The 23,473-nt window shown below is 53.8% G+C and overlaps 48 non-coding genes across 48 annotated transcripts; 37 read left to right on the plus strand and 11 right to left on the minus strand.

Moving 5' to 3' along the window:
- Positions 1-127: 127 nt before the first annotated feature.
- Positions 128-201, plus strand: Trnai-aau (transfer RNA isoleucine (anticodon AAU)). Its single transcript has one exon. It is a non-coding gene; the product is annotated as a tRNA-Ile (tRNA).
- Positions 202-924: 723 nt separating this feature from the next.
- Trnag-ucc (transfer RNA glycine (anticodon UCC)) lies at positions 925-996 on the minus strand. Its single transcript has one exon. It is a non-coding gene; the product is annotated as a tRNA-Gly (tRNA).
- Positions 997-1,327: 331 nt separating this feature from the next.
- On the plus strand, positions 1,328-1,398 carry Trnag-gcc (transfer RNA glycine (anticodon GCC)). The gene has a single exon. It is a non-coding gene; the product is annotated as a tRNA-Gly (tRNA).
- Positions 1,399-1,690: 292 nt separating this feature from the next.
- On the plus strand, positions 1,691-1,763 carry Trnam-cau (transfer RNA methionine (anticodon CAU)). Its single transcript has one exon. It is a non-coding gene; the product is annotated as a tRNA-Met (tRNA).
- A 461-nt stretch (positions 1,764-2,224) lies between these two features.
- Trnae-uuc (transfer RNA glutamic acid (anticodon UUC)) lies at positions 2,225-2,296 on the plus strand. The gene has a single exon. It is a non-coding gene; the product is annotated as a tRNA-Glu (tRNA).
- Positions 2,297-2,553: 257 nt separating this feature from the next.
- On the plus strand, positions 2,554-2,627 carry Trnai-aau (transfer RNA isoleucine (anticodon AAU)). Its single transcript has one exon. It is a non-coding gene; the product is annotated as a tRNA-Ile (tRNA).
- Positions 2,628-3,350: 723 nt separating this feature from the next.
- Positions 3,351-3,422, minus strand: Trnag-ucc (transfer RNA glycine (anticodon UCC)). Its single transcript has one exon. It is a non-coding gene; the product is annotated as a tRNA-Gly (tRNA).
- A 331-nt stretch (positions 3,423-3,753) lies between these two features.
- On the plus strand, positions 3,754-3,824 carry Trnag-gcc (transfer RNA glycine (anticodon GCC)). Its single transcript has one exon. It is a non-coding gene; the product is annotated as a tRNA-Gly (tRNA).
- Positions 3,825-4,116: 292 nt separating this feature from the next.
- Positions 4,117-4,189, plus strand: Trnam-cau (transfer RNA methionine (anticodon CAU)). The gene has a single exon. It is a non-coding gene; the product is annotated as a tRNA-Met (tRNA).
- A 461-nt stretch (positions 4,190-4,650) lies between these two features.
- Positions 4,651-4,722, plus strand: Trnae-uuc (transfer RNA glutamic acid (anticodon UUC)). The gene has a single exon. It is a non-coding gene; the product is annotated as a tRNA-Glu (tRNA).
- A 257-nt stretch (positions 4,723-4,979) lies between these two features.
- Trnai-aau (transfer RNA isoleucine (anticodon AAU)) lies at positions 4,980-5,054 on the plus strand. Its single transcript has one exon. It is a non-coding gene; the product is annotated as a tRNA-Ile (tRNA).
- A 723-nt stretch (positions 5,055-5,777) lies between these two features.
- Trnag-ucc (transfer RNA glycine (anticodon UCC)) lies at positions 5,778-5,849 on the minus strand. The gene has a single exon. It is a non-coding gene; the product is annotated as a tRNA-Gly (tRNA).
- Positions 5,850-6,180: 331 nt separating this feature from the next.
- Positions 6,181-6,251, plus strand: Trnag-gcc (transfer RNA glycine (anticodon GCC)). The gene has a single exon. It is a non-coding gene; the product is annotated as a tRNA-Gly (tRNA).
- Positions 6,252-6,543: 292 nt separating this feature from the next.
- On the plus strand, positions 6,544-6,616 carry Trnam-cau (transfer RNA methionine (anticodon CAU)). The gene has a single exon. It is a non-coding gene; the product is annotated as a tRNA-Met (tRNA).
- Positions 6,617-7,077: 461 nt separating this feature from the next.
- Positions 7,078-7,149, plus strand: Trnae-uuc (transfer RNA glutamic acid (anticodon UUC)). The gene has a single exon. It is a non-coding gene; the product is annotated as a tRNA-Glu (tRNA).
- A 257-nt stretch (positions 7,150-7,406) lies between these two features.
- Trnai-aau (transfer RNA isoleucine (anticodon AAU)) lies at positions 7,407-7,480 on the plus strand. The gene has a single exon. It is a non-coding gene; the product is annotated as a tRNA-Ile (tRNA).
- A 436-nt stretch (positions 7,481-7,916) lies between these two features.
- Positions 7,917-7,988, minus strand: Trnag-ucc (transfer RNA glycine (anticodon UCC)). Its single transcript has one exon. It is a non-coding gene; the product is annotated as a tRNA-Gly (tRNA).
- A 331-nt stretch (positions 7,989-8,319) lies between these two features.
- Trnag-gcc (transfer RNA glycine (anticodon GCC)) lies at positions 8,320-8,390 on the plus strand. The gene has a single exon. It is a non-coding gene; the product is annotated as a tRNA-Gly (tRNA).
- A 292-nt stretch (positions 8,391-8,682) lies between these two features.
- Positions 8,683-8,755, plus strand: Trnam-cau (transfer RNA methionine (anticodon CAU)). Its single transcript has one exon. It is a non-coding gene; the product is annotated as a tRNA-Met (tRNA).
- A 461-nt stretch (positions 8,756-9,216) lies between these two features.
- Trnae-uuc (transfer RNA glutamic acid (anticodon UUC)) lies at positions 9,217-9,288 on the plus strand. Its single transcript has one exon. It is a non-coding gene; the product is annotated as a tRNA-Glu (tRNA).
- Positions 9,289-9,545: 257 nt separating this feature from the next.
- Trnai-aau (transfer RNA isoleucine (anticodon AAU)) lies at positions 9,546-9,619 on the plus strand. Its single transcript has one exon. It is a non-coding gene; the product is annotated as a tRNA-Ile (tRNA).
- A 723-nt stretch (positions 9,620-10,342) lies between these two features.
- Trnag-ucc (transfer RNA glycine (anticodon UCC)) lies at positions 10,343-10,414 on the minus strand. Its single transcript has one exon. It is a non-coding gene; the product is annotated as a tRNA-Gly (tRNA).
- Positions 10,415-10,745: 331 nt separating this feature from the next.
- Trnag-gcc (transfer RNA glycine (anticodon GCC)) lies at positions 10,746-10,816 on the plus strand. The gene has a single exon. It is a non-coding gene; the product is annotated as a tRNA-Gly (tRNA).
- A 292-nt stretch (positions 10,817-11,108) lies between these two features.
- Positions 11,109-11,181, plus strand: Trnam-cau (transfer RNA methionine (anticodon CAU)). The gene has a single exon. It is a non-coding gene; the product is annotated as a tRNA-Met (tRNA).
- Positions 11,182-11,642: 461 nt separating this feature from the next.
- Positions 11,643-11,714, plus strand: Trnae-uuc (transfer RNA glutamic acid (anticodon UUC)). Its single transcript has one exon. It is a non-coding gene; the product is annotated as a tRNA-Glu (tRNA).
- Positions 11,715-11,971: 257 nt separating this feature from the next.
- On the plus strand, positions 11,972-12,045 carry Trnai-aau (transfer RNA isoleucine (anticodon AAU)). The gene has a single exon. It is a non-coding gene; the product is annotated as a tRNA-Ile (tRNA).
- A 436-nt stretch (positions 12,046-12,481) lies between these two features.
- Positions 12,482-12,553, minus strand: Trnag-ucc (transfer RNA glycine (anticodon UCC)). The gene has a single exon. It is a non-coding gene; the product is annotated as a tRNA-Gly (tRNA).
- Positions 12,554-12,904: 351 nt separating this feature from the next.
- On the plus strand, positions 12,905-12,975 carry Trnag-gcc (transfer RNA glycine (anticodon GCC)). The gene has a single exon. It is a non-coding gene; the product is annotated as a tRNA-Gly (tRNA).
- Positions 12,976-13,680: 705 nt separating this feature from the next.
- Trnae-uuc (transfer RNA glutamic acid (anticodon UUC)) lies at positions 13,681-13,752 on the plus strand. Its single transcript has one exon. It is a non-coding gene; the product is annotated as a tRNA-Glu (tRNA).
- A 196-nt stretch (positions 13,753-13,948) lies between these two features.
- Trnai-aau (transfer RNA isoleucine (anticodon AAU)) lies at positions 13,949-14,022 on the plus strand. The gene has a single exon. It is a non-coding gene; the product is annotated as a tRNA-Ile (tRNA).
- A 436-nt stretch (positions 14,023-14,458) lies between these two features.
- Trnag-ucc (transfer RNA glycine (anticodon UCC)) lies at positions 14,459-14,530 on the minus strand. The gene has a single exon. It is a non-coding gene; the product is annotated as a tRNA-Gly (tRNA).
- Positions 14,531-14,881: 351 nt separating this feature from the next.
- Trnag-gcc (transfer RNA glycine (anticodon GCC)) lies at positions 14,882-14,952 on the plus strand. The gene has a single exon. It is a non-coding gene; the product is annotated as a tRNA-Gly (tRNA).
- Positions 14,953-15,657: 705 nt separating this feature from the next.
- Positions 15,658-15,729, plus strand: Trnae-uuc (transfer RNA glutamic acid (anticodon UUC)). Its single transcript has one exon. It is a non-coding gene; the product is annotated as a tRNA-Glu (tRNA).
- A 196-nt stretch (positions 15,730-15,925) lies between these two features.
- On the plus strand, positions 15,926-15,999 carry Trnai-aau (transfer RNA isoleucine (anticodon AAU)). Its single transcript has one exon. It is a non-coding gene; the product is annotated as a tRNA-Ile (tRNA).
- A 436-nt stretch (positions 16,000-16,435) lies between these two features.
- Positions 16,436-16,507, minus strand: Trnag-ucc (transfer RNA glycine (anticodon UCC)). Its single transcript has one exon. It is a non-coding gene; the product is annotated as a tRNA-Gly (tRNA).
- A 351-nt stretch (positions 16,508-16,858) lies between these two features.
- Positions 16,859-16,929, plus strand: Trnag-gcc (transfer RNA glycine (anticodon GCC)). The gene has a single exon. It is a non-coding gene; the product is annotated as a tRNA-Gly (tRNA).
- A 705-nt stretch (positions 16,930-17,634) lies between these two features.
- Trnae-uuc (transfer RNA glutamic acid (anticodon UUC)) lies at positions 17,635-17,706 on the plus strand. Its single transcript has one exon. It is a non-coding gene; the product is annotated as a tRNA-Glu (tRNA).
- A 196-nt stretch (positions 17,707-17,902) lies between these two features.
- Trnai-aau (transfer RNA isoleucine (anticodon AAU)) lies at positions 17,903-17,976 on the plus strand. The gene has a single exon. It is a non-coding gene; the product is annotated as a tRNA-Ile (tRNA).
- A 436-nt stretch (positions 17,977-18,412) lies between these two features.
- Trnag-ucc (transfer RNA glycine (anticodon UCC)) lies at positions 18,413-18,484 on the minus strand. Its single transcript has one exon. It is a non-coding gene; the product is annotated as a tRNA-Gly (tRNA).
- Positions 18,485-18,835: 351 nt separating this feature from the next.
- Trnag-gcc (transfer RNA glycine (anticodon GCC)) lies at positions 18,836-18,906 on the plus strand. Its single transcript has one exon. It is a non-coding gene; the product is annotated as a tRNA-Gly (tRNA).
- Positions 18,907-19,611: 705 nt separating this feature from the next.
- On the plus strand, positions 19,612-19,683 carry Trnae-uuc (transfer RNA glutamic acid (anticodon UUC)). Its single transcript has one exon. It is a non-coding gene; the product is annotated as a tRNA-Glu (tRNA).
- A 196-nt stretch (positions 19,684-19,879) lies between these two features.
- Trnai-aau (transfer RNA isoleucine (anticodon AAU)) lies at positions 19,880-19,953 on the plus strand. The gene has a single exon. It is a non-coding gene; the product is annotated as a tRNA-Ile (tRNA).
- Positions 19,954-20,389: 436 nt separating this feature from the next.
- On the minus strand, positions 20,390-20,461 carry Trnag-ucc (transfer RNA glycine (anticodon UCC)). Its single transcript has one exon. It is a non-coding gene; the product is annotated as a tRNA-Gly (tRNA).
- Positions 20,462-20,812: 351 nt separating this feature from the next.
- On the plus strand, positions 20,813-20,883 carry Trnag-gcc (transfer RNA glycine (anticodon GCC)). The gene has a single exon. It is a non-coding gene; the product is annotated as a tRNA-Gly (tRNA).
- Positions 20,884-21,588: 705 nt separating this feature from the next.
- Trnae-uuc (transfer RNA glutamic acid (anticodon UUC)) lies at positions 21,589-21,660 on the plus strand. Its single transcript has one exon. It is a non-coding gene; the product is annotated as a tRNA-Glu (tRNA).
- Positions 21,661-21,856: 196 nt separating this feature from the next.
- Trnai-aau (transfer RNA isoleucine (anticodon AAU)) lies at positions 21,857-21,930 on the plus strand. Its single transcript has one exon. It is a non-coding gene; the product is annotated as a tRNA-Ile (tRNA).
- Positions 21,931-22,366: 436 nt separating this feature from the next.
- Trnag-ucc (transfer RNA glycine (anticodon UCC)) lies at positions 22,367-22,438 on the minus strand. Its single transcript has one exon. It is a non-coding gene; the product is annotated as a tRNA-Gly (tRNA).
- A 351-nt stretch (positions 22,439-22,789) lies between these two features.
- Positions 22,790-22,860, plus strand: Trnag-gcc (transfer RNA glycine (anticodon GCC)). Its single transcript has one exon. It is a non-coding gene; the product is annotated as a tRNA-Gly (tRNA).
- The last annotated feature ends 613 nt before the right edge of the window (positions 22,861-23,473 follow it).

Below are 23,473 nucleotides of genomic sequence, written 5' to 3' on the forward strand. Positions count from 1 at the left end.
AATTACTACGAGCAGCGGAATAAAGGGAGGAGAGACGCTGGTCCACTGTTGGACTGCTACCATACAAATGTTACCTGTAAATACGCAGAGCTACTCCCTCTAAGTGCTGGAAGACAGTGTGCACCGAGGCCCGTTAGCTCAGTTGGTTAGAGCGTCGTGCTAATAACGCGAAGGTCGTGGGTTCGATCCCCCCACGGGCCAATACGATTTTTCTATTTCAAAACGGCAACGCCTATTTCGGCGGGGAAGTGTGGTGACTAAGAAATCGTGTGGGAGCAGATAGGGGACCCGAAAGCGACTTGTCGGGACGCGCTAAAACACTTCACAGGTCACAGCACGCTGAACACACTGTTTCTCGTCCGATCACCGCTACTGCGCGACGCTGGGCGTTGTCAGTGCTTGGGCGGGTGACCGCCTGCGAACACATGGCGCTGCCGACAGTTTCAATTCGTATTTCTCTTTTCTCGTCGGTTTCGGAGCTGCAGCGCTATTCGGTCAAGGGCACTGGCTGCTCTCGGTATGCCAAGTCGCGCCGTGCGGCCACAGTGAAATGAAGGAGCGTGTTGTAAAATTTTCAACAAAGAAAAAAAGAAATGTACTAGTAATAAAACTGAATTTGTCTGACAGAACATGTAAAATCACACAATGCACGATAACAGGCAGCAGGTCTTTACTTGAGGCATAAGTAATGTTGTGCCCGCCTCGCCATACCTCTCTCAGTCGTTTCGCGTGCTAGTCCTTCTGATATAGGCCGATTGGAGAGCGTCAGCTCTCGCGTCAGCCGAGCAAAGTCGAGACAAGTCGAGACTCAAGCGGAATCGACGCACACAATATAGGGTGGCCTGCAGCGAGTAAGAGGGGGAAAGAAACATTAATTTAAGGACGCGTGGCAAAAGTACTCATACGCAGAAGTAAAACGCAAGCTGCGGTGGCCGGGAATCGAACCCGGATCAACTGCTTGGAAGGCAACTATGCTGACCATTACACCACCACCGCACCGTTTTCCTCCGCGCACGCCGCGCTGTGTCTGCTTCCCGCCTGTCGGCGGCGGCCGAAGGTGGTCGCAGCCGTAGGCGCATTACGGGGTAGGCGAGCGCATCCAGACAGCGTCTCTACGCACATTTCGCGTCCTTTGGCAAGAGTCGTCGCGTGCGTGCGCCGCAACACTACTAAGACGATCGCGTTCGGGCGTCATTTTTAAGCAGTGCAGCGCAGGATTCAGCGTTTGTAGCATTCTCTCGAGAGGATGCCACGGCGCTGGACGGCAGTCCCACTTTCCCTTCAGACGTCTGCCGCGGAAAGCACAAGGAAGCTGCGAACTAGCTGGGCATCGGTGGTTAAGTGGTAGAATGCTCGCCTGCCACGCGGGCGGCCCGGGTTCGATTCCCGGCCGATGCATCATTTTGTTTTTCCCCGATAGTGGTGCTGCGAGTCTTTCGCACTCGAAGTGCGTGGGCCACGAGAATGGACCGCGGGATTCCGTGTGGAAACAGCCAAACACGCAGCGCGCACGTCTTCTCGTTTGGACTCCTGCGTGCTATTGTACATACTGGCGTCGGCCTAGCATCGCAAGTTGTCTGCAGCGCTGGGAATGCACGTGTAGTAACAGAAAAAATGAGCCAGCAAGTGCAGACTCTCTACCACTAGTATTTGCTACTTGCCGAGATTCCAGAAGGTTTGGCAATCACGTGCCTCGGTAGCGCAGTAGGCAGCGCGTAAGTCTCATAATCTTAAGGTCGTGAGTTCGATCCTCACCCGGGGCATTAAATTTACTTTCGTTCACAGCTGAATTGACGGCTCTGGGGTTGCGAAGGAGCAAAACAGCTTGCAGTTTGTTATCCACAAGGTTTCAACAACTCAGCGTGAAAATGCTTACTTCCCGTTATTACTACATGCAGTTCTTTTGTGAAATTTTCAAGAAAAAATGTACTAGTACTAAAACTGAATTTCGTATGATATAACATGTGAAGTCACACAGTGTATGGCCTGCTATACCTGTATAATGACAGGCTGCAGGTCTTTACTTGCGAAATAAGTAAACAAATATTACTACTCACAGGTTTGCTTTTCCTCCTACCCCTGTAACAACGAGGCCAAAAGCAACGGACTGTGACTTTTGCCATGCGCGCCTCGGCATGGGAGCGCGAAAAGATGGTGGCAAACAGGGAAAGTGCGACACGGAAAGCCACTGGAGGGGGTGTAAACCCCGAAAGAAGTGTGCGCGTCCGGTGTGGTCTAGTGGCTAGGATACCTGGCTTTCACCCAGGAGGCCCGGGTTCGATTCCCGGTACCGGAATGTAATTTTTTCGGAACAAATCACGACAAGTTTGGACAGAGCGAAATGCTGTTTCACGTCCTCCTCGCGTTATAGCTACTGGTTCATAAACGTGAGCTGAAAACAGTCGAGAGAAACGGGCACGCAATGAAATTACTACGAGCAGCGGAATAAAGGGAGGAGAGACGCTGGTCCACTGTTGGACTGCTACCATACAAATGTTACCTGTAAATACGCAGAGCTACTCCCTCTAAGTGCTGGAAGACAGTGTGCACCGAGGCCCGTTAGCTCAGTTGGTTAGAGCGTCGTGCTAATAACGCGAAGGTCGTGGGTTCGATCCCCCCACGGGCCAATACGATTTTTCTATTTCAAAACGGCAACGCCTATTTCGGCGGGGAAGTGTGGTGACTAAGAAATCGTGTGGGAGCAGATAGGGGACCCGAAAGCGACTTGTCGGGACGCGCTAAAACACTTCACAGGTCACAGCACGCTGAACACACTGTTTCTCGTCCGATCACCGCTACTGCGCGACGCTGGGCGTTGTCAGTGCTTGGGCGGGTGACCGCCTGCGAACACATGGCGCTGCCGACAGTTTCAATTCGTATTTCTCTTTTCTCGTCGGTTTCGGAGCTGCAGCGCTATTCGGTCAAGGGCACTGGCTGCTCTCGGTATGCCAAGTCGCGCCGTGCGGCCACAGTGAAATGAAGGAGCGTGTTGTAAAATTTTCAACAAAGAAAAAAAGAAATGTACTAGTAATAAAACTGAATTTGTCTGACAGAACATGTAAAATCACACAATGCACGATAACAGGCAGCAGGTCTTTACTTGAGGCATAAGTAATGTTGTGCCCGCCTCGCCATACCTCTCTCAGTCGTTTCGCGTGCTAGTCCTTCTGATATAGGCCGATTGGAGAGCGTCAGCTCTCGCGTCAGCCGAGCAAAGTCGAGACAAGTCGAGACTCAAGCGGAATCGACGCACACAATATAGGGTGGCCTGCAGCGAGTAAGAGGGGGAAAGAAACATTAATTTAAGGACGCGTGGCAAAAGTACTCATACGCAGAAGTAAAACGCAAGCTGCGGTGGCCGGGAATCGAACCCGGATCAACTGCTTGGAAGGCAACTATGCTGACCATTACACCACCACCGCACCGTTTTCCTCCGCGCACGCCGCGCTGTGTCTGCTTCCCGCCTGTCGGCGGCGGCCGAAGGTGGTCGCAGCCGTAGGCGCATTACGGGGTAGGCGAGCGCATCCAGACAGCGTCTCTACGCACATTTCGCGTCCTTTGGCAAGAGTCGTCGCGTGCGTGCGCCGCAACACTACTAAGACGATCGCGTTCGGGCGTCATTTTTAAGCAGTGCAGCGCAGGATTCAGCGTTTGTAGCATTCTCTCGAGAGGATGCCACGGCGCTGGACGGCAGTCCCACTTTCCCTTCAGACGTCTGCCGCGGAAAGCACAAGGAAGCTGCGAACTAGCTGGGCATCGGTGGTTAAGTGGTAGAATGCTCGCCTGCCACGCGGGCGGCCCGGGTTCGATTCCCGGCCGATGCATCATTTTGTTTTTCCCCGATAGTGGTGCTGCGAGTCTTTCGCACTCGAAGTGCGTGGGCCACGAGAATGGACCGCGGGATTCCGTGTGGAAACAGCCAAACACGCAGCGCGCACGTCTTCTCGTTTGGACTCCTGCGTGCTATTGTACATACTGGCGTCGGCCTAGCATCGCAAGTTGTCTGCAGCGCTGGGAATGCACGTGTAGTAACAGAAAAAATGAGCCAGCAAGTGCAGACTCTCTACCACTAGTATTTGCTACTTGCCGAGATTCCAGAAGGTTTGGCAATCACGTGCCTCGGTAGCGCAGTAGGCAGCGCGTAAGTCTCATAATCTTAAGGTCGTGAGTTCGATCCTCACCCGGGGCATTTAATTTACTTTCGTTCACAGCTGAATTGACGGCTCTGGGGTTGCGAAGGAGCAAAACAGCTTGCAGTTTGTTATCCACAAGGTTTCAACAACTCAGCGTGAAAATGCTTACTTCCCGTTATTACTACATGCAGTTCTTTTGTGAAATTTTCAAGAAAAAATGTACTAGTACTAAAACTGAATTTCGTATGATATAACATGTGAAGTCACACAGTGTATGGCCTGCTATACCTGTATAATGACAGGCTGCAGGTCTTTACTTGCGAAATAAGTAAACAAATATTACTACTCACAGGTTTGCTTTTCCTCCTACCCCTGTAACAACGAGGCCAAAAGCAACGGACTGTGACTTTTGCCATGCGCGCCTCGGCATGGGAGCGCGAAAAGATGGTGGCAAACAGGGAAAGTGCGACACGGAAAGCCACTGGAGGGGGTGTAAACCCCGAAAGAAGTGTGCGCGTCCGGTGTGGTCTAGTGGCTAGGATACCTGGCTTTCACCCAGGAGGCCCGGGTTCGATTCCCGGTACCGGAATGTAATTTTTTCGGAACAAATCACGACAAGTTTGGACAGAGCGAAATGCTGTTTCACGTCCTCCTCGCGTTATAGCTACTGGTTCATAAACGTGAGCTGAAAACAGTCGAGAGAAACGGGCACGCAATGAAATTACTACGAGCAGCGGAATAAAGGGAGGAGAGACGCTGGTCCACTGTTGGACTGCTACCATACAAATGTTACCTGTAAATACGCAGAGCTACTCCCTCTAAGTGCTGGAAGACAGTGTGCACCGAGGCCCGTTAGCTCAGTTGGTTAGAGCGTCGTGCTAATAACGCGAAGGTCGTGGGTTCGATCCCCCCCACGGGCCAATACGATTTTTCTATTTCAAAACGGCAACGCCTATTTCGGCGGGGAAGTGTGGTGACTAAGAAATCGTGTGGGAGCAGATAGGGGACCCGAAAGCGACTTGTCGGGACGCGCTAAAACACTTCACAGGTCACAGCACGCTGAACACACTGTTTCTCGTCCGATCACCGCTACTGCGCGACGCTGGGCGTTGTCAGTGCTTGGGCGGGTGACCGCCTGCGAACACATGGCGCTGCCGACAGTTTCAATTCGTATTTCTCTTTTCTCGTCGGTTTCGGAGCTGCAGCGCTATTCGGTCAAGGGCACTGGCTGCTCTCGGTATGCCAAGTCGCGCCGTGCGGCCACAGTGAAATGAAGGAGCGTGTTGTAAAATTTTCAACAAAGAAAAAAAGAAATGTACTAGTAATAAAACTGAATTTGTCTGACAGAACATGTAAAATCACACAATGCACGATAACAGGCAGCAGGTCTTTACTTGAGGCATAAGTAATGTTGTGCCCGCCTCGCCATACCTCTCTCAGTCGTTTCGCGTGCTAGTCCTTCTGATATAGGCCGATTGGAGAGCGTCAGCTCTCGCGTCAGCCGAGCAAAGTCGAGACAAGTCGAGACTCAAGCGGAATCGACGCACACAATATAGGGTGGCCTGCAGCGAGTAAGAGGGGGAAAGAAACATTAATTTAAGGACGCGTGGCAAAAGTACTCATACGCAGAAGTAAAACGCAAGCTGCGGTGGCCGGGAATCGAACCCGGATCAACTGCTTGGAAGGCAACTATTCTGACCATTACACCACCACCGCACGGTTTTCTTCTGCGCACGCCGCGCTGTGTCTGCTTCCCGCCTGTCGGCGGCGGCCGAAGGTGGTCGCAGCAGTAGGCGCATTACGGGGTAGGCGAGCGCATCCAGACAGCGTCTCTACGCACATTTCGCGTCCTTTGCCAAGAGTCGTCGCGTGCGTGCGCCGCAACACTACTAAGACGATCGCGTTCGGGCGTCATTTTTAAGCAGTGCAGCGCAGGATTCAGCGTTTGTAGCATTCTCTCGAGAGGATGCCACGGCGCTGGACGGCAGTCCCACTTTCCCTTCAGACGTCTGCCGCGGAAAGCACAAGGAAGCTCCGAACTAGCTGGGCATCGGTGGTTCAGTGGTAGAATGCTCGCCTGCCACGCGGGCGGCCCGGGTTCGATTCCCGGCCGATGCATCATTTTGTTTTTCCCCGATAGTGGAGCTGCGAGTCTTTCGCACTCGAAGTGCGTGGGCCACGAGAATGGACCGCGGGATTCCGTGTGGAAACAGCCAAACACGCAGCGCGCACGTCTTCTCGTTTGGACTCCTGCGTGCTATTGTACATACTGGCGTCGGCCTAGCATCGCAAGTTGTCTGCAGCGCTGGGAATGCACGTGTAGTAACAGAAAAAATGAGCCAGCAAGTGCAGACTCTCTACCACTAGTATTTGCTACTTGCCGAGATTCCAGAATGTTAGACAATCACGTGCCTCGGTAGCGCAGTAGGCAGCGCGTAAGTCCCATAATCTTAAGGTCGTGAGTTCGATCCTCACCCGGGGCATTTAATTTACTTTCGTTCACAGCTGAATTAACGGCTCTGGGGTTGCGAAGGAGCAAAACAGCTTGTAGTTTGTTATCCACAAGGTTTCAACAACTCAGCGTGAAAATGCTTACTTCCCGTTATTACTACATGCAGTTCTTTTGTGAAATTTTCAAGAAAAAATGTACTAGTACTGAAACTGAATTTCGTATGATATAACATGTAAAGTCACACAGTGTATGGCCTGCTATACCTGTATAATGACAGGCTGCAGGTCTTTACTTGCGAAATAAGTAAACAAATATTACTACTCACAGGTTTGCTTTTCCTCCTACCCCTGTAACAACGAGGCCAAAAGCAACGGACTGTGACTTTTGCCATGCGCGCCTCGGCATGGGAGCGCGAAAAGATGGTCGCAAACAGGGAAAGTGCGACACGGAAAGCCACTGGAGGGGGTGTAAACCCCGAAGGAAGTGCGCGCGTCCGGTGTGGTCTAGTGGCTAGGATACCTGGCTTTCACCCAGGAGGCCCGGGTTCGATTCCCGGTACCGGAATGTAATTTTTTCGGAACAAATCACGACAAGTTTGGACAGAGCGAAATGCTGTTTCACGTCCTCCTCGCGTTATAGCTACTGGTTCATAAACGTGAGCTGAAAACAGTCGAGAGAAACGGGCACGCAATGAAATTACTACGAGCAGCGGAATAAAGGGAGGAGAGACGCTGGTCCACTGTTGGACTGCTACCATACAAATGTTACCTGTAAATACGCAGAGCTACTCCCTCTAAGTGCTGGAAGACAGTGTGCACCGAGGCCCGTTAGCTCAGTTGGTTAGAGCGTCGTGCTAATAACGCCAAGGTCGTGGGTTCGATCCCCCCACGGGCCACTTCGCTTTTTCAACTACGAAAAGGCAGCGCCGATTTCAGCTGGCCAGTGTGATCACCAAAAGATCATCACCCTTGCCAGTACTCGGGCGCGTGAGCGCATCCGAACACAGGGTACTGTTGGCAGTTTTACTTCCTCTGTTTCTTTCTCCTTTGTTTTCGGAGCTACAGTCCGATTCGGTCAGGGAGACGCCACCGTGACATGAAGGGGCGTGCTGTGTGTCCATTGCCTCGCTTCCCCTTACCTCTCTCAGTCGTTTCTCGTGCTTGTCGTTTTGATATAGGCCGATTTGAGAGCGTCAGCTCTCGCGTCAGCCGAGCAAAGTCGAGACAAGTCGAGACACACTAGGGGCCGGTGTGCAGCGAGGAACAGGGAGAAAAAAACATTAATTTAAGGGCGCGTGGCAAAAGTACTCATACGCGAAATTAAAAGCCTGCTGCGGTGGCCGGGAATCGAACCCGGATCAACTGCTTGGAAGGCAACTATGCTGACCATTACACCACCACCGCACCGTTTTCCTCCGCGCACGCCGCGCTGTGTCTGCTTCCCGCCTGTCGGCGGCGGCCGAAGGTGGTCGCAGCCGTAGGCGCATTACGGGGTAGGCGAGCGCATCCAGACAGCGTCTCTACGCACATTTCGCGTCCTTTGGCAAGAGTCGTCGCGTGCGTGCGCCGCAACACTACTAAGACGATCGCGTTCGGGCGTCATTTTTAAGCAGTGCAGCGCAGGATTCAGCGTTTGTAGCATTCTCTCGAGAGGATGCCACGGCGCTGGACGGCAGTCCCACTTTCCCTTCAGACGTCTGCCGCGGAAAGCACAAGGAAGCTGCGAACTAGATGGGCATCGGTGGTTAAGTGGTAGAATGCTCGCCTGCCACGCGGGCGGCCCGGGTTCGATTCCCGGCCGATGCATCATTTTGTTTTTCCCCGATAGTGGTGCTGCGAGTCTTTCGCACTCGAAGTGCGTGGGCCACGAGAATGGACCGCGGGATTCCGTGTGGAAACAGCCAAACACGCAGCGCGCACGTCTTCTCGTTTGGACTCCTGCGTGCTATTGTACATACTGGCGTCGGCCTAGCATCGCAAGTTGTCTGCAGCGCTGGGAATGCACGTGTAGTAACAGAAAAAATGAGCCAGCAAGTGCAGACTCTCTACCACTAGTATTTGCTACTTGCCGAGATTCCAGAAGGTTTGGCAATCACGTGCCTCGGTAGCGCAGTAGGCAGCGCGTAAGTCTCATAATCTTAAGGTCGTGAGTTCGATCCTCACCCGGGGCATTTAATTTACTTTCGTTCACAGCTGAATTGACGGCTCTGGGGTTGCGAAGGAGCAAAACAGCTTGCAGTTTGTTATCCACAAGGTTTCAACAACTCAGCGTGAAAATGCTTACTTCCCGTTATTACTACATGCAGTTCTTTTGTGAAATTTTCAAGAAAAAATGTACTAGTACTAAAACTGAATTTCGTATGATATAACATGTGAAGTCACACAGTGTATGGCCTGCTATACCTGTATAATGACAGGCTGCAGGTCTTTACTTGCGAAATAAGTAAACAAATATTACTACTCACAGGTTTGCTTTTCCTCCTACCCCTGTAACAACGAGGCCAAAAGCAACGGACTGTGACTTTTGCCATGCGCGCCTCGGCATGGGAGCGCGAAAAGATGGTGGCAAACAGGGAAAGTGCGACACGGAAAGCCACTGGAGGGGGTGTAAACCCCGAAAGAAGTGTGCGCGTCCGGTGTGGTCTAGTGGCTAGGATACCTGGCTTTCACCCAGGAGGCCCGGGTTCGATTCCCGGTACCGGAATGTAATTTTTTCGGAACAAATCACGACAAGTTTGGACAGAGCGAAATGCTGTTTCACGTCCTCCTCGCGTTATAGCTACTGGTTCATAAACGTGAGCTGAAAACAGTCGAGAGAAACGGGCACGCAATGAAATTACTACGAGCAGCGGAATAAAGGGAGGAGAGACGCTGGTCCACTGTTGGACTGCTACCATACAAATGTTACCTGTAAATACGCAGAGCTACTCCCTCTAAGTGCTGGAAGACAGTGTGCACCGAGGCCCGTTAGCTCAGTTGGTTAGAGCGTCGTGCTAATAACGCGAAGGTCGTGGGTTCGATCCCCCCACGGGCCAATACGATTTTTCTATTTCAAAACGGCAACGCCTATTTCGGCGGGGAAGTGTGGTGACTAAGAAATCGTGTGGGAGCAGATAGGGGACCCGAAAGCGACTTGTCGGGACGCGCTAAAACACTTCACAGGTCACAGCACGCTGAACACACTGTTTCTCGTCCGATCACCGCTACTGCGCGACGCTGGGCGTTGTCAGTGCTTGGGCGGGTGACCGCCTGCGAACACATGGCGCTGCCGACAGTTTCAATTCGTATTTCTCTTTTCTCGTCGGTTTCGGAGCTGCAGCGCTATTCGGTCAAGGGCACTGGCTGCTCTCGGTATGCCAAGTCGCGCCGTGCGGCCACAGTGAAATGAAGGAGCGTGTTGTAAAATTTTCAACAAAGAAAAAAAGAAATGTACTAGTAATAAAACTGAATTTGTCTGACAGAACATGTAAAATCACACAATGCACGATAACAGGCAGCAGGTCTTTACTTGAGGCATAAGTAATGTTGTGCCCGCCTCGCCATACCTCTCTCAGTCGTTTCGCGTGCTAGTCCTTCTGATATAGGCCGATTGGAGAGCGTCAGCTCTCGCGTCAGCCGAGCAAAGTCGAGACAAGTCGAGACTCAAGCGGAATCGACGCACACAATATAGGGTGGCCTGCAGCGAGTAAGAGGGGGAAAGAAACATTAATTTAAGGACGCGTGGCAAAAGTACTCATACGCAGAAGTAAAACGCAAGCTGCGGTGGCCGGGAATCGAACCCGGATCAACTGCTTGGAAGGCAACTATTCTGACCATTACACCACCACCGCACGGTTTTCTTCTGCGCACGCCGCGCTGTGTCTGCTTCCCGCCTGTCGGCGGCGGCCGAAGGTGGTCGCAGCAGTAGGCGCATTACGGGGTAGGCGAGCGCATCCAGACAGCGTCTCTACGCACATTTCGCGTCCTTTGCCAAGAGTCGTCGCGTGCGTGCGCCGCAACACTACTAAGACGATCGCGTTCGGGCGTCATTTTTAAGCAGTGCAGCGCAGGATTCAGCGTTTGTAGCATTCTCTCGAGAGGATGCCACGGCGCTGGACGGCAGTCCCACTTTCCCTTCAGACGTCTGCCGCGGAAAGCACAAGGAAGCTCCGAACTAGCTGGGCATCGGTGGTTCAGTGGTAGAATGCTCGCCTGCCACGCGGGCGGCCCGGGTTCGATTCCCGGCCGATGCATCATTTTGTTTTTCCCCGATAGTGGAGCTGCGAGTCTTTCGCACTCGAAGTGCGTGGGCCACGAGAATGGACCGCGGGATTCCGTGTGGAAACAGCCAAACACGCAGCGCGCACGTCTTCTCGTTTGGACTCCTGCGTGCTATTGTACATACTGGCGTCGGCCTAGCATCGCAAGTTGTCTGCAGCGCTGGGAATGCACGTGTAGTAACAGAAAAAATGAGCCAGCAAGTGCAGACTCTCTACCACTAGTATTTGCTACTTGCCGAGATTCCAGAATGTTAGACAATCACGTGCCTCGGTAGCGCAGTAGGCAGCGCGTAAGTCCCATAATCTTAAGGTCGTGAGTTCGATCCTCACCCGGGGCATTTAATTTACTTTCGTTCACAGCTGAATTAACGGCTCTGGGGTTGCGAAGGAGCAAAACAGCTTGTAGTTTGTTATCCACAAGGTTTCAACAACTCAGCGTGAAAATGCTTACTTCCCGTTATTACTACATGCAGTTCTTTTGTGAAATTTTCAAGAAAAAATGTACTAGTACTAAAACTGAATTTCGTATGATATAACATGTAAAGTCACACAGTGTATGGCCTGCTATACCTGTATAATGACAGGCTGCAGGTCTTTACTTGCGAAATAAGTAAACAAATATTACTACTCACAGGTTTGCTTTTCCTCCTACCCCTGTAACAACGAGGCCAAAAGCAACGGACTGTGACTTTTGCCATGCGCGCCTCGGCATGGGAGCGCGAAAAGATGGTCGCAAACAGGGAAAGTGCGACACGGAAAGCCACTGGAGGGGGTGTAAACCCCGAAGGAAGTGCGCGCGTCCGGTGTGGTCTAGTGGCTAGGATACCTGGCTTTCACCCAGGAGGCCCGGGTTCGATTCCCGGTACCGGAATGTAATTTTTTCGGAACAAATCACGACAAGTTTGGACAGAGCGAAATGCTGTTTCACGTCCTCCTCGCGTTATAGCTACTGGTTCATAAACGTGAGCTGAAAACAGTCGAGAGAAACGGGCACGCAATGAAATTACTACGAGCAGCGGAATAAAGGGAGGAGAGACGCTGGTCCACTGTTGGACTGCTACCATACAAATGTTACCTGTAAATACGCAGAGCTACTCCCTCTAAGTGCTGGAAGACAGTGTGCACCGAGGCCCGTTAGCTCAGTTGGTTAGAGCGTCGTGCTAATAACGCCAAGGTCGTGGGTTCGATCCCCCCACGGGCCACTTCGCTTTTTCAACTACGAAAAGGCAGCGCCGATTTCAGCTGGCCAGTGTGATCACCAAAAGATCATCACCCTTGCCAGTACTCGGGCGCGTGAGCGCATCCGAACACAGGGTACTGTTGGCAGTTTTACTTCCTCTGTTTCTTTCTCCTTTGTTTTCGGAGCTACAGTCCGATTCGGTCAGGGAGACGCCACCGTGACATGAAGGGGCGTGCTGTGTGTCCATTGCCTCGCTTCCCCTTACCTCTCTCAGTCGTTTCTCGTGCTTGTCGTTTTGATATAGGCCGATTTGAGAGCGTCAGCTCTCGCGTCAGCCGAGCAAAGTCGAGACAAGTCGAGACACACTAGGGGCCGGTGTGCAGCGAGGAACAGGGAGAAAAAAACATTAATTTAAGGGCGCGTGGCAAAAGTACTCATACGCGAAATTAAAAGCCTGCTGCGGTGGCCGGGAATCGAACCCGGATCAACTGCTTGGAAGGCAACTATGCTGACCATTACACCACCACCGCACAAGCGAGCGCCCCGGCGCCGCACCGTGTCGGCCTCCCGCCTGTCGGCAGCGGCCGAAGGTGATGGTACCTGGCAGGCGCATTTCGAGGTGGGCTAGGGGAGCACATCCAGACGCATTCGGACAGCGTATCCGCGCACATTTCGCATCCTTTGGCAAGAGTCGGTGCCGGCGACGCAAGAGTACGCAGAGGACCGCGTTCTGGCGGCGTTTTTAAGCAGAGCAGTGCAGTGCAGTGCTGGGTTCAGCGTCTTCAGCATCTTCTCGACAGGATGCTACGGCGCTTGACGGCAGTCCCACTTTCCCTTGAGACATCTGCTCGGGAAGCAGCGTGAAGTTACTACTGGCCCGAGCATCGGTGGTTCAGTGGTAGAATGCTCGCCTGCCACGCGGGCGGCCCGGGTTCGATTCCCGGCCGATGCATCATTTTGCTTTTCCCGCGATAATGCTGCCGTGTGGCTTACGCGCTTGACATGCACGATCCATAAGAATGTATAGCTGGATTCCCTTGAGAAGAACCGAGAACGCATCACTTTCGGGTCCCCACTAGGACGATCGCATCATGTTCTGCAGACTAGCGTCGGCCTCGACTCGCAAGTTGCTGTGTCCAGGTGCCTCCGAGACACCGAACTTCAACGTCAAGGAGTGCTGCCTATCGCTGCAAAAGCTGCAGCAACACCGCAATCAACAGGGCCGGCAATGCACGTGTAGCAAACAGAACACGTTATCCAGGAAGTACAGTGTCTCTGCGTCCAACATTGGGTACGGGTCGCCGCTACCTCGGTAGCGCAGTAGGCAGCGCCTAAGTCTCGTAATCTTAAGGTCGTGAGTTCGATCCTCGATTTAATTTCCTGTGACCGGTGGTGGTGCTGTTGCCAGGGCCCCAACGTATTTCTTGTTTGTTATCCACAACGCTTCAGCGGGAAAATGTTTACTTCCTACTTTTGCTACTTACAGCTTCCCTTTTCCTCTTCTCCCAGCAGAGCATGAAGCCAAAAGCATTGCTCTGAGACGTTTGAGGTGCTCGCCTTGCCAGTCAGTATGCTCGCAAAGAGAGAAGGGCGCCGACGCGGGACTCGGCACGAAATGCGACAAGCGACCGTCCGAGCCGTCGAAGAAACGCCCACATCCGGTGTGGTCTAGTGGCTAGGATACCTGGCTTTCACCCAGGAGGCCCGGGTTCGATTCCCGGTACCGGAACGGAATTTTTTCCACACGAATCGTGACAAGTTTGAGCTGTCCGAGCTGCCGTTTCCCGTCCTGCTAGCAATATAGCTACTGTTTCGTGACAGTCGGCAGAATATAGACGAGGGAAGCAGACACACGACGGCCATAGAAATGGTGTATGGTTTCATGCCACACGTTTCCAGCGTAGGGCTGAGCAACAATCTGTCGAGGCCCGTTAGCTCAGTTGGTTAGAGCGTCGTGCTAATAACGCGAAGGTCGTGGGTTCGATCCCCCCACGGGCCACTTCGCTTTTACAACTACGAAAAGGCAGCGCCGATTTCAGCTGGCCAGTGTGATCACCAAAAGATCATCACCCTTGCCAGTACTCGGGCGCGTGAGCGCATCCGAACACAGGGTACTGTTGGCAGTTTTACTTCCTCTGTTTCTTTCTCCTTTGTTTTCGGAGCTACAGTCCGATTCGGTCAGGGAGACGCCACCGTGACATGAAGGGGCGTGCTGTGTGTCCATTGCCTCGCTTCCCCTTACCTCTCTCAGTCGTTTCTCGTGCTTGTCGTTTTGATATAGGCCGATTTGAGAGCGTCAGCTCTCGCGTCAGCCGAGCAAAGTCGAGACAAGTCGAGACACACTAGGGGCTGGTGTGCAGCGAGGAACAGGGAGTCGCGTGTGTTAATTTAAGGGCGCGTGGCAAAAGTACTCATACGCGAAATTAAAAGCCTGCTGCGGTGGCCGGGAATCGAACCCGGATCAACTGCTTGGAAGGCAACTATGCTGACCATTACACCACCACTGCACAAGCGAGCGCCCCGGCGCCGCACCGTGTCGGCCTCCCGCCTGTCGGCAGCGGCCGAAGGTGATGGTACCTGGCAGGCGCATTTCGAGGTGGGCTAGGGGAGCACATCCAGACGCATTCGGACAGCGTATCCGCGCACATTTCGCATCCTTTGGCAAGAGTCGGTGCCGGCGACGCAAGAGTACGCAGAGGACCGCGTTCTGGCGGCGTTTTTAAGCAGAGCAGTGCAGTGCAGTGCTGGGTTCAGCGTCTTCAGCATCTTCTCGACAGGATGCTACGGCGCTTGACGGCAGTCCCACTTTCCCTTGAGACATCTGCTCGGGAAGCAGCGTGAAGTTACTACTGGCCCGAGCATCGGTGGTTCAGTGGTAGAATGCTCGCCTGCCACGCGGGCGGCCCGGGTTCGATTCCCGGCCGATGCATCATTTTGCTTTTCCCGCGATAATGCTGCCGTGTGGCTTACGCGCTTGACATGCACGATCCATAAGAATGTATAGCTGGATTCCCTTGAGAAGAACCGAGAACGCATCACTTTCGGGTCCCCACTAGGACGATCGCATCATGTTCTGCAGACTAGCGTCGGCCTCGACTCGCAAGTTGCTGTGTCCAGGTGCCTCCGAGACACCGAACTTCAACGTCAAGGAGTGCTGCCTATCGCTGCAAAAGCTGCAGCAACACCGCAATCAACAGGGCCGGCAATGCACGTGTAGCAAACAGAACACGTTATCCAGGAAGTACAGTGTCTCTGCGTCCAACATTGGGTACGGGTCGCCGCTACCTCGGTAGCGCAGTAGGCAGCGCCTAAGTCTCGTAATCTTAAGGTCGTGAGTTCGATCCTCGATTTAATTTCCTGTGACCGGTGGTGGTGCTGTTGCCAGGGCCCCAACGTATTTCTTGTTTGTTATCCACAACGCTTCAGCGGGAAAATGTTTACTTCCTACTTTTGCTACTTACAGCTTCCCTTTTCCTCTTCTCCCAGCAGAGCATGAAGCCAAAAGCATTGCTCTGAGACGTTTGAGGTGCTCGCCTTGCCAGTCAGTATGCTCGCAAAGAGAGAAGGGCGCCGACGCGGGACTCGGCACGAAATGCGACAAGCGACCGTCCGAGCCGTCGAAGAAACGCCCACATCCGGTGTGGTCTAGTGGCTAGGATACCTGGCTTTCACCCAGGAGGCCCGGGTTCGATTCCCGGTACCGGAACGGAATTTTTTCCACACGAATCGTGACAAGTTTGAGCTGTCCGAGCTGCCGTTTCCCGTCCTGCTAGCAATATAGCTACTGTTTCGTGACAGTCGGCAGAATATAGACGAGGGAAGCAGACACACGACGGCCATAGAAATGGTGTATGGTTTCATGCCACACGTTTCCAGCGTAGGGCTGAGCAACAATCTGTCGAGGCCCGTTAGCTCAGTTGGTTAGAGCGTCGTGCTAATAACGCGAAGGTCGTGGGTTCGATCCCCCCACGGGCCACTTCGCTTTTACAACTACGAAAAGGCAGCGCCGATTTCAGCTGGCCAGTGTGATCACCAAAAGATCATCACCCTTGCCAGTACTCGGGCGCGTGAGCGCATCCGAACACAGGGTACTGTTGGCAGTTTTACTTCCTCTGTTTCTTTCTCCTTTGTTTTCGGAGCTACAGTCCGATTCGGTCAGGGAGACGCCACCGTGACATGAAGGGGCGTGCTGTGTGTCCATTGCCTCGCTTCCCCTTACCTCTCTCAGTCGTTTCTCGTGCTTGTCGTTTTGATATAGGCCGATTTGAGAGCGTCAGCTCTCGCGTCAGCCGAGCAAAGTCGAGACAAGTCGAGACACACTAGGGGCTGGTGTGCAGCGAGGAACAGGGAGAAAAAAACATTAATTTAAGGGCGCGTGGCAAAAGTACTCATACGCGAAATTAAAAGCCTGCTGCGGTGGCCGGGAATCGAACCCGGATCAACTGCTTGGAAGGCAACTATGCTGACCATTACACCACCACTGCACAAGCGAGCGCCCCGGCGCCGCACCGTGTCGGCCTCCCGCCTGTCGGCAGCGGCCGAAGGTGATGGTACCTGGCAGGCGCATTTCGAGGTGGGCTAGGGGAGCACATCCAGACGCATTCGGACAGCGTATCCGCGCACATTTCGCATCCTTTGGCAAGAGTCGGTGCCGGCGACGCAAGAGTACGCAGAGGACCGCGTTCTGGCGGCGTTTTTAAGCAGAGCAGTGCAGTGCAGTGCTGGGTTCAGCGTCTTCAGCATCTTCTCGACAGGATGCTACGGCGCTTGACGGCAGTCCCACTTTCCCTTGAGACATCTGCTCGGGAAGCAGCGTGAAGTTACTACTGGCCCGAGCATCGGTGGTTCAGTGGTAGAATGCTCGCCTGCCACGCGGGCGGCCCGGGTTCGATTCCCGGCCGATGCATCATTTTGCTTTTCCCGCGATAATGCTGCCGTGTGGCTTACGCGCTTGACATGCACGATCCATAAGAATGTATAGCTGGATTCCCTTGAGAAGAACCGAGAACGCATCACTTTCGGGTCCCCACTAGGACGATCGCATCATGTTCTGCAGACTAGCGTCGGCCTCGACTCGCAAGTTGCTGTGTCCAGGTGCCTCCGAGACACCGAACTTCAACGTCAAGGAGTGCTGCCTATCGCTGCAAAAGCTGCAGCAACACCGCAATCAACAGGGCCGGCAATGCACGTGTAGCAAACAGAACACGTTATCCAGGAAGTACAGTGTCTCTGCGTCCAACATTGGGTACGGGTCGCCGCTACCTCGGTAGCGCAGTAGGCAGCGCCTAAGTCTCGTAATCTTAAGGTCGTGAGTTCGATCCTCGATTTAATTTCCTGTGACCGGTGGTGGTGCTGTTGCCAGGGCCCCAACGTATTTCTTGTTTGTTATCCACAACGCTTCAGCGGGAAAATGTTTACTTCCTACTTTTGCTACTTACAGCTTCCCTTTTCCTCTTCTCCCAGCAGAGCATGAAGCCAAAAGCATTGCTCTGAGACGTTTGAGGTGCTCGCCTTGCCAGTCAGTATGCTCGCAAAGAGAGAAGGGCGCCGACGCGGGACTCGGCACGAAATGCGACAAGCGACCGTCCGAGCCGTCGAAGAAACGCCCACATCCGGTGTGGTCTAGTGGCTAGGATACCTGGCTTTCACCCAGGAGGCCCGGGTTCGATTCCCGGTACCGGAACGGAATTTTTTCCACACGAATCGTGACAAGTTTGAGCTGTCCGAGCTGCCGTTTCCCGTCCTGCTAGCAATATAGCTACTGTTTCGTGACAGTCGGCAGAATATAGACGAGGGAAGCAGACACACGACGGCCATAGAAATGGTGTATGGTTTCATGCCACACGTTTCCAGCGTAGGGCTGAGCAACAATCTGTCGAGGCCCGTTAGCTCAGTTGGTTAGAGCGTCGTGCTAATAACGCGAAGGTCGTGGGTTCGATCCCCCCACGGGCCACTTCGCTTTTACAACTACGAAAAGGCAGCGCCGATTTCAGCTGGCCAGTGTGATCACCAAAAGATCATCACCCTTGCCAGTACTCGGGCGCGTGAGCGCATCCGAACACAGGGTACTGTTGGCAGTTTTACTTCCTCTGTTTCTTTCTCCTTTGTTTTCGGAGCTACAGTCCGATTCGGTCAGGGAGACGCCACCGTGACATGAAGGGGCGTGCTGTGTGTCCATTGCCTCGCTTCCCCTTACCTCTCTCAGTCGTTTCTCGTGCTTGTCGTTTTGATATAGGCCGATTTGAGAGCGTCAGCTCTCGCGTCAGCCGAGCAAAGTCGAGACAAGTCGAGACACACTAGGGGCTGGTGTGCAGCGAGGAACAGGGAGAAAAAAACATTAATTTAAGGGCGCGTGGCAAAAGTACTCATACGCGAAATTAAAAGCCTGCTGCGGTGGCCGGGAATCGAACCCGGATCAACTGCTTGGAAGGCAACTATGCTGACCATTACACCACCACCGCACAAGCGAGCGCCCCGGCGCCGCACCGTGTCGGCCTCCCGCCTGTCGGCAGCGGCCGAAGGTGATGGTACCTGGCAGGCGCATTTCGAGGTGGGCTAGGGGAGCACATCCAGACGCATTCGGACAGCGTATCCGCGCACATTTCGCATCCTTTGGCAAGAGTCGGTGCCGGCGACGCAAGAGTACGCAGAGGACCGCGTTCTGGCGGCGTTTTTAAGCAGAGCAGTGCAGTGCAGTGCTGGGTTCAGCGTCTTCAGCATCTTCTCGACAGGATGCTACGGCGCTTGACGGCAGTCCCACTTTCCCTTGAGACATCTGCTCGGGAAGCAGCGTGAAGTTACTACTGGCCCGAGCATCGGTGGTTCAGTGGTAGAATGCTCGCCTGCCACGCGGGCGGCCCGGGTTCGATTCCCGGCCGATGCATCATTTTGCTTTTCCCGCGATAATGCTGCCGTGTGGCTTACGCGCTTGACATGCACGATCCATAAGAATGTATAGCTGGATTCCCTTGAGAAGAACCGAGAACGCATCACTTTCGGGTCCCCACTAGGACGATCGCATCATGTTCTGCAGACTAGCGTCGGCCTCGACTCGCAAGTTGCTGTGTCCAGGTGCCTCCGAGACACCGAACTTCAACGTCAAGGAGTGCTGCCTATCGCTGCAAAAGCTGCAGCAACACCGCAATCAACAGGGCCGGCAATGCACGTGTAGCAAACAGAACACGTTATCCAGGAAGTACAGTGTCTCTGCGTCCAACATTGGGTACGGGTCGCCGCTACCTCGGTAGCGCAGTAGGCAGCGCCTAAGTCTCGTAATCTTAAGGTCGTGAGTTCGATCCTCGATTTAATTTCCTGTGACCGGTGGTGGTGCTGTTGCCAGGGCCCCAACGTATTTCTTGTTTGTTATCCACAACGCTTCAGCGGGAAAATGTTTACTTCCTACTTTTGCTACTTACAGCTTCCCTTTTCCTCTTCTCCCAGCAGAGCATGAAGCCAAAAGCATTGCTCTGAGACGTTTGAGGTGCTCGCCTTGCCAGTCAGTATGCTCGCAAAGAGAGAAGGGCGCCGACGCGGGACTCGGCACGAAATGCGACAAGCGACCGTCCGAGCCGTCGAAGAAACGCCCACATCCGGTGTGGTCTAGTGGCTAGGATACCTGGCTTTCACCCAGGAGGCCCGGGTTCGATTCCCGGTACCGGAACGGAATTTTTTCCACACGAATCGTGACAAGTTTGAGCTGTCCGAGCTGCCGTTTCCCGTCCTGCTAGCAATATAGCTACTGTTTCGTGACAGTCGGCAGAATATAGACGAGGGAAGCAGACACACGACGGCCATAGAAATGGTGTATGGTTTCATGCCACACGTTTCCAGCGTAGGGCTGAGCAACAATCTGTCGAGGCCCGTTAGCTCAGTTGGTTAGAGCGTCGTGCTAATAACGCGAAGGTCGTGGGTTCGATCCCCCCACGGGCCACTTCGCTTTTACAACTACGAAAAGGCAGCGCCGATTTCAGCTGGCCAGTGTGATCACCAAAAGATCATCACCCTTGCCAGTACTCGGGCGCGTGAGCGCATCCGAACACAGGGTACTGTTGGCAGTTTTACTTCCTCTGTTTCTTTCTCCTTTGTTTTCGGAGCTACAGTCCGATTCGGTCAGGGAGACGCCACCGTGACATGAAGGGGCGTGCTGTGTGTCCATTGCCTCGCTTCCCCTTACCTCTCTCAGTCGTTTCTCGTGCTTGTCGTTTTGATATAGGCCGATTTGAGAGCGTCAGCTCTCGCGTCAGCCGAGCAAAGTCGAGACAAGTCGAGACACACTAGGGGCTGGTGTGCAGCGAGGAACAGGGAGAAAAAAACATTAATTTAAGGGCGCGTGGCAAAAGTACTCATACGCGAAATTAAAAGCCTGCTGCGGTGGCCGGGAATCGAACCCGGATCAACTGCTTGGAAGGCAACTATGCTGACCATTACACCACCACCGCACAAGCGAGCGCCCCGGCGCCGCACCGTGTCGGCCTCCCGCCTGTCGGCAGCGGCCGAAGGTGATGGTACCTGGCAGGCGCATTTCGAGGTGGGCTAGGGGAGCACATCCAGACGCATTCGGACAGCGTATCCGCGCACATTTCGCATCCTTTGGCAAGAGTCGGTGCCGGCGACGCAAGAGTACGCAGAGGACCGCGTTCTGGCGGCGTTTTTAAGCAGAGCAGTGCAGTGCAGTGCTGGGTTCAGCGTCTTCAGCATCTTCTCGACAGGATGCTACGGCGCTTGACGGCAGTCCCACTTTCCCTTGAGACATCTGCTCGGGAAGCAGCGTGAAGTTACTACTGGCCCGAGCATCGGTGGTTCAGTGGTAGAATGCTCGCCTGCCACGCGGGCGGCCCGGGTTCGATTCCCGGCCGATGCATCATTTTGCTTTTCCCGCGATAATGCTGCCGTGTGGCTTACGCGCTTGACATGCACGATCCATAAGAATGTATAGCTGGATTCCCTTGAGAAGAACCGAGAACGCATCACTTTCGGGTCCCCACTAGGACGATCGCATCATGTTCTGCAGACTAGCGTCGGCCTCGACTCGCAAGTTGCTGTGTCCAGGTGCCTCCGAGACACCGAACTTCAACGTCAAGGAGTGCTGCCTATCGCTGCAAAAGCTGCAGCAACACCGCAATCAACAGGGCCGGCAATGCACGTGTAGCAAACAGAACACGTTATCCAGGAAGTACAGTGTCTCTGCGTCCAACATTGGGTACGGGTCGCCGCTACCTCGGTAGCGCAGTAGGCAGCGCCTAAGTCTCGTAATCTTAAGGTCGTGAGTTCGATCCTCGATTTAATTTCCTGTGACCGGTGGTGGTGCTGTTGCCAGGGCCCCAACGTATTTCTTGTTTGTTATCCACAACGCTTCAGCGGGAAAATGTTTACTTCCTACTTTTGCTACTTACAGCTTCCCTTTTCCTCTTCTCCCAGCAGAGCATGAAGCCAAAAGCATTGCTCTGAGACGTTTGAGGTGCTCGCCTTGCCAGTCAGTATGCTCGCAAAGAGAGAAGGGCGCCGACGCGGGACTCGGCACGAAATGCGACAAGCGACCGTCCGAGCCGTCGAAGAAACGCCCACATCCGGTGTGGTCTAGTGGCTAGGATACCTGGCTTTCACCCAGGAGGCCCGGGTTCGATTCCCGGTACCGGAACGGAATTTTTTCCACACGAATCGTGACAAGTTTGAGCTGTCCGAGCTGCCGTTTCCCGTCCTGCTAGCAATATAGCTACTGTTTCGTGACAGTCGGCAGAATATAGACGAGGGAAGCAGACACACGACGGCCATAGAAATGGTGTATGGTTTCATGCCACACGTTTCCAGCGTAGGGCTGAGCAACAATCTGTCGAGGCCCGTTAGCTCAGTTGGTTAGAGCGTCGTGCTAATAACGCGAAGGTCGTGGGTTCGATCCCCCCACGGGCCACTTCGCTTTTACAACTACGAAAAGGCAGCGCCGATTTCAGCTGGCCAGTGTGATCACCAAAAGATCATCACCCTTGCCAGTACTCGGGCGCGTGAGCGCATCCGAACACAGGGTACTGTTGGCAGTTTTACTTCCTCTGTTTCTTTCTCCTTTGTTTTCGGAGCTACAGTCCGATTCGGTCAGGGAGACGCCACCGTGACATGAAGGGGCGTGCTGTGTGTCCATTGCCTCGCTTCCCCTTACCTCTCTCAGTCGTTTCTCGTGCTTGTCGTTTTGATATAGGCCGATTTGAGAGCGTCAGCTCTCGCGTCAGCCGAGCAAAGTCGAGACAAGTCGAGACACACTAGGGGCTGGTGTGCAGCGAGGAACAGGGAGAAAAAAACATTAATTTAAGGGCGCGTGGCAAAAGTACTCATACGCGAAATTAAAAGCCTGCTGCGGTGGCCGGGAATCGAACCCGGATCAACTGCTTGGAAGGCAACTATGCTGACCATTACACCACCACCGCACAAGCGAGCGCCCCGGCGCCGCACCGTGTCGGCCTCCCGCCTGTCGGCAGCGGCCGAAGGTGATGGTACCTGGCAGGCGCATTTCGAGGTGGGCTAGGGGAGCACATCCAGACGCATTCGGACAGCGTATCCGCGCACATTTCGCATCCTTTGGCAAGAGTCGGTGCCGGCGACGCAAGAGTACGCAGAGGACCGCGTTCTGGCGGCGTTTTTAAGCAGAGCAGTGCAGTGCAGTGCTGGGTTCAGCGTCTTCAGCATCTTCTCGACAGGATGCTACGGCGCTTGACGGCAGTCCCACTTTCCCTTGAGACATCTGCTCGGGAAGCAGCGTGAAGTTACTACTGGCCCGAGCATCGGTGGTTCAGTGGTAGAATGCTCGCCTGCCACGCGGGCGGCCCGGGTTCGATTCCCGGCCGATGCATCATTTTGCTTTTCCCGCGATAATGCTGCCGTGTGGCTTACGCGCTTGACATGCACGATCCATAAGAATGTATAGCTGGATTCCCTTGAGAAGAACCGAGAACGCATCACTTTCGGGTCCCCACTAGGACGATCGCATCATGTTCTGCAGACTAGCGTCGGCCTCGACTCGCAAGTTGCTGTGTCCAGGTGCCTCCGAGACACCGAACTTCAACGTCAAGGAGTGCTGCCTATCGCTGCAAAAGCTGCAGCAACACCGCAATCAACAGGGCCGGCAATGCACGTGTAGCAAACAGAACACGTTATCCAGGAAGTACAGTGTCTCTGCGTCCAACATTGGGTACGGGTCGCCGCTACCTCGGTAGCGCAGTAGGCAGCGCCTAAGTCTCGTAATCTTAAGGTCGTGAGTTCGATCCTCGATTTAATTTCCTGTGACCGGTGGTGGTGCTGTTGCCAGGGCCCCAACGTATTTCTTGTTTGTTATCCACAACGCTTCAGCGGGAAAATGTTTACTTCCTACTTTTGCTACTTACAGCTTCCCTTTTCCTCTTCTCCCAGCAGAGCATGAAGCCAAAAGCATTGCTCTGAGACGTTTGAGGTGCTCGCCTTGCCAG

Source organism: Schistocerca gregaria, chromosome 2 (genome assembly GCF_023897955.1).
Source record: "Schistocerca gregaria isolate iqSchGreg1 chromosome 2, iqSchGreg1.2, whole genome shotgun sequence".
NCBI classification, from domain to species: Eukaryota; Metazoa; Arthropoda; class Insecta; order Orthoptera; family Acrididae; genus Schistocerca; species Schistocerca gregaria.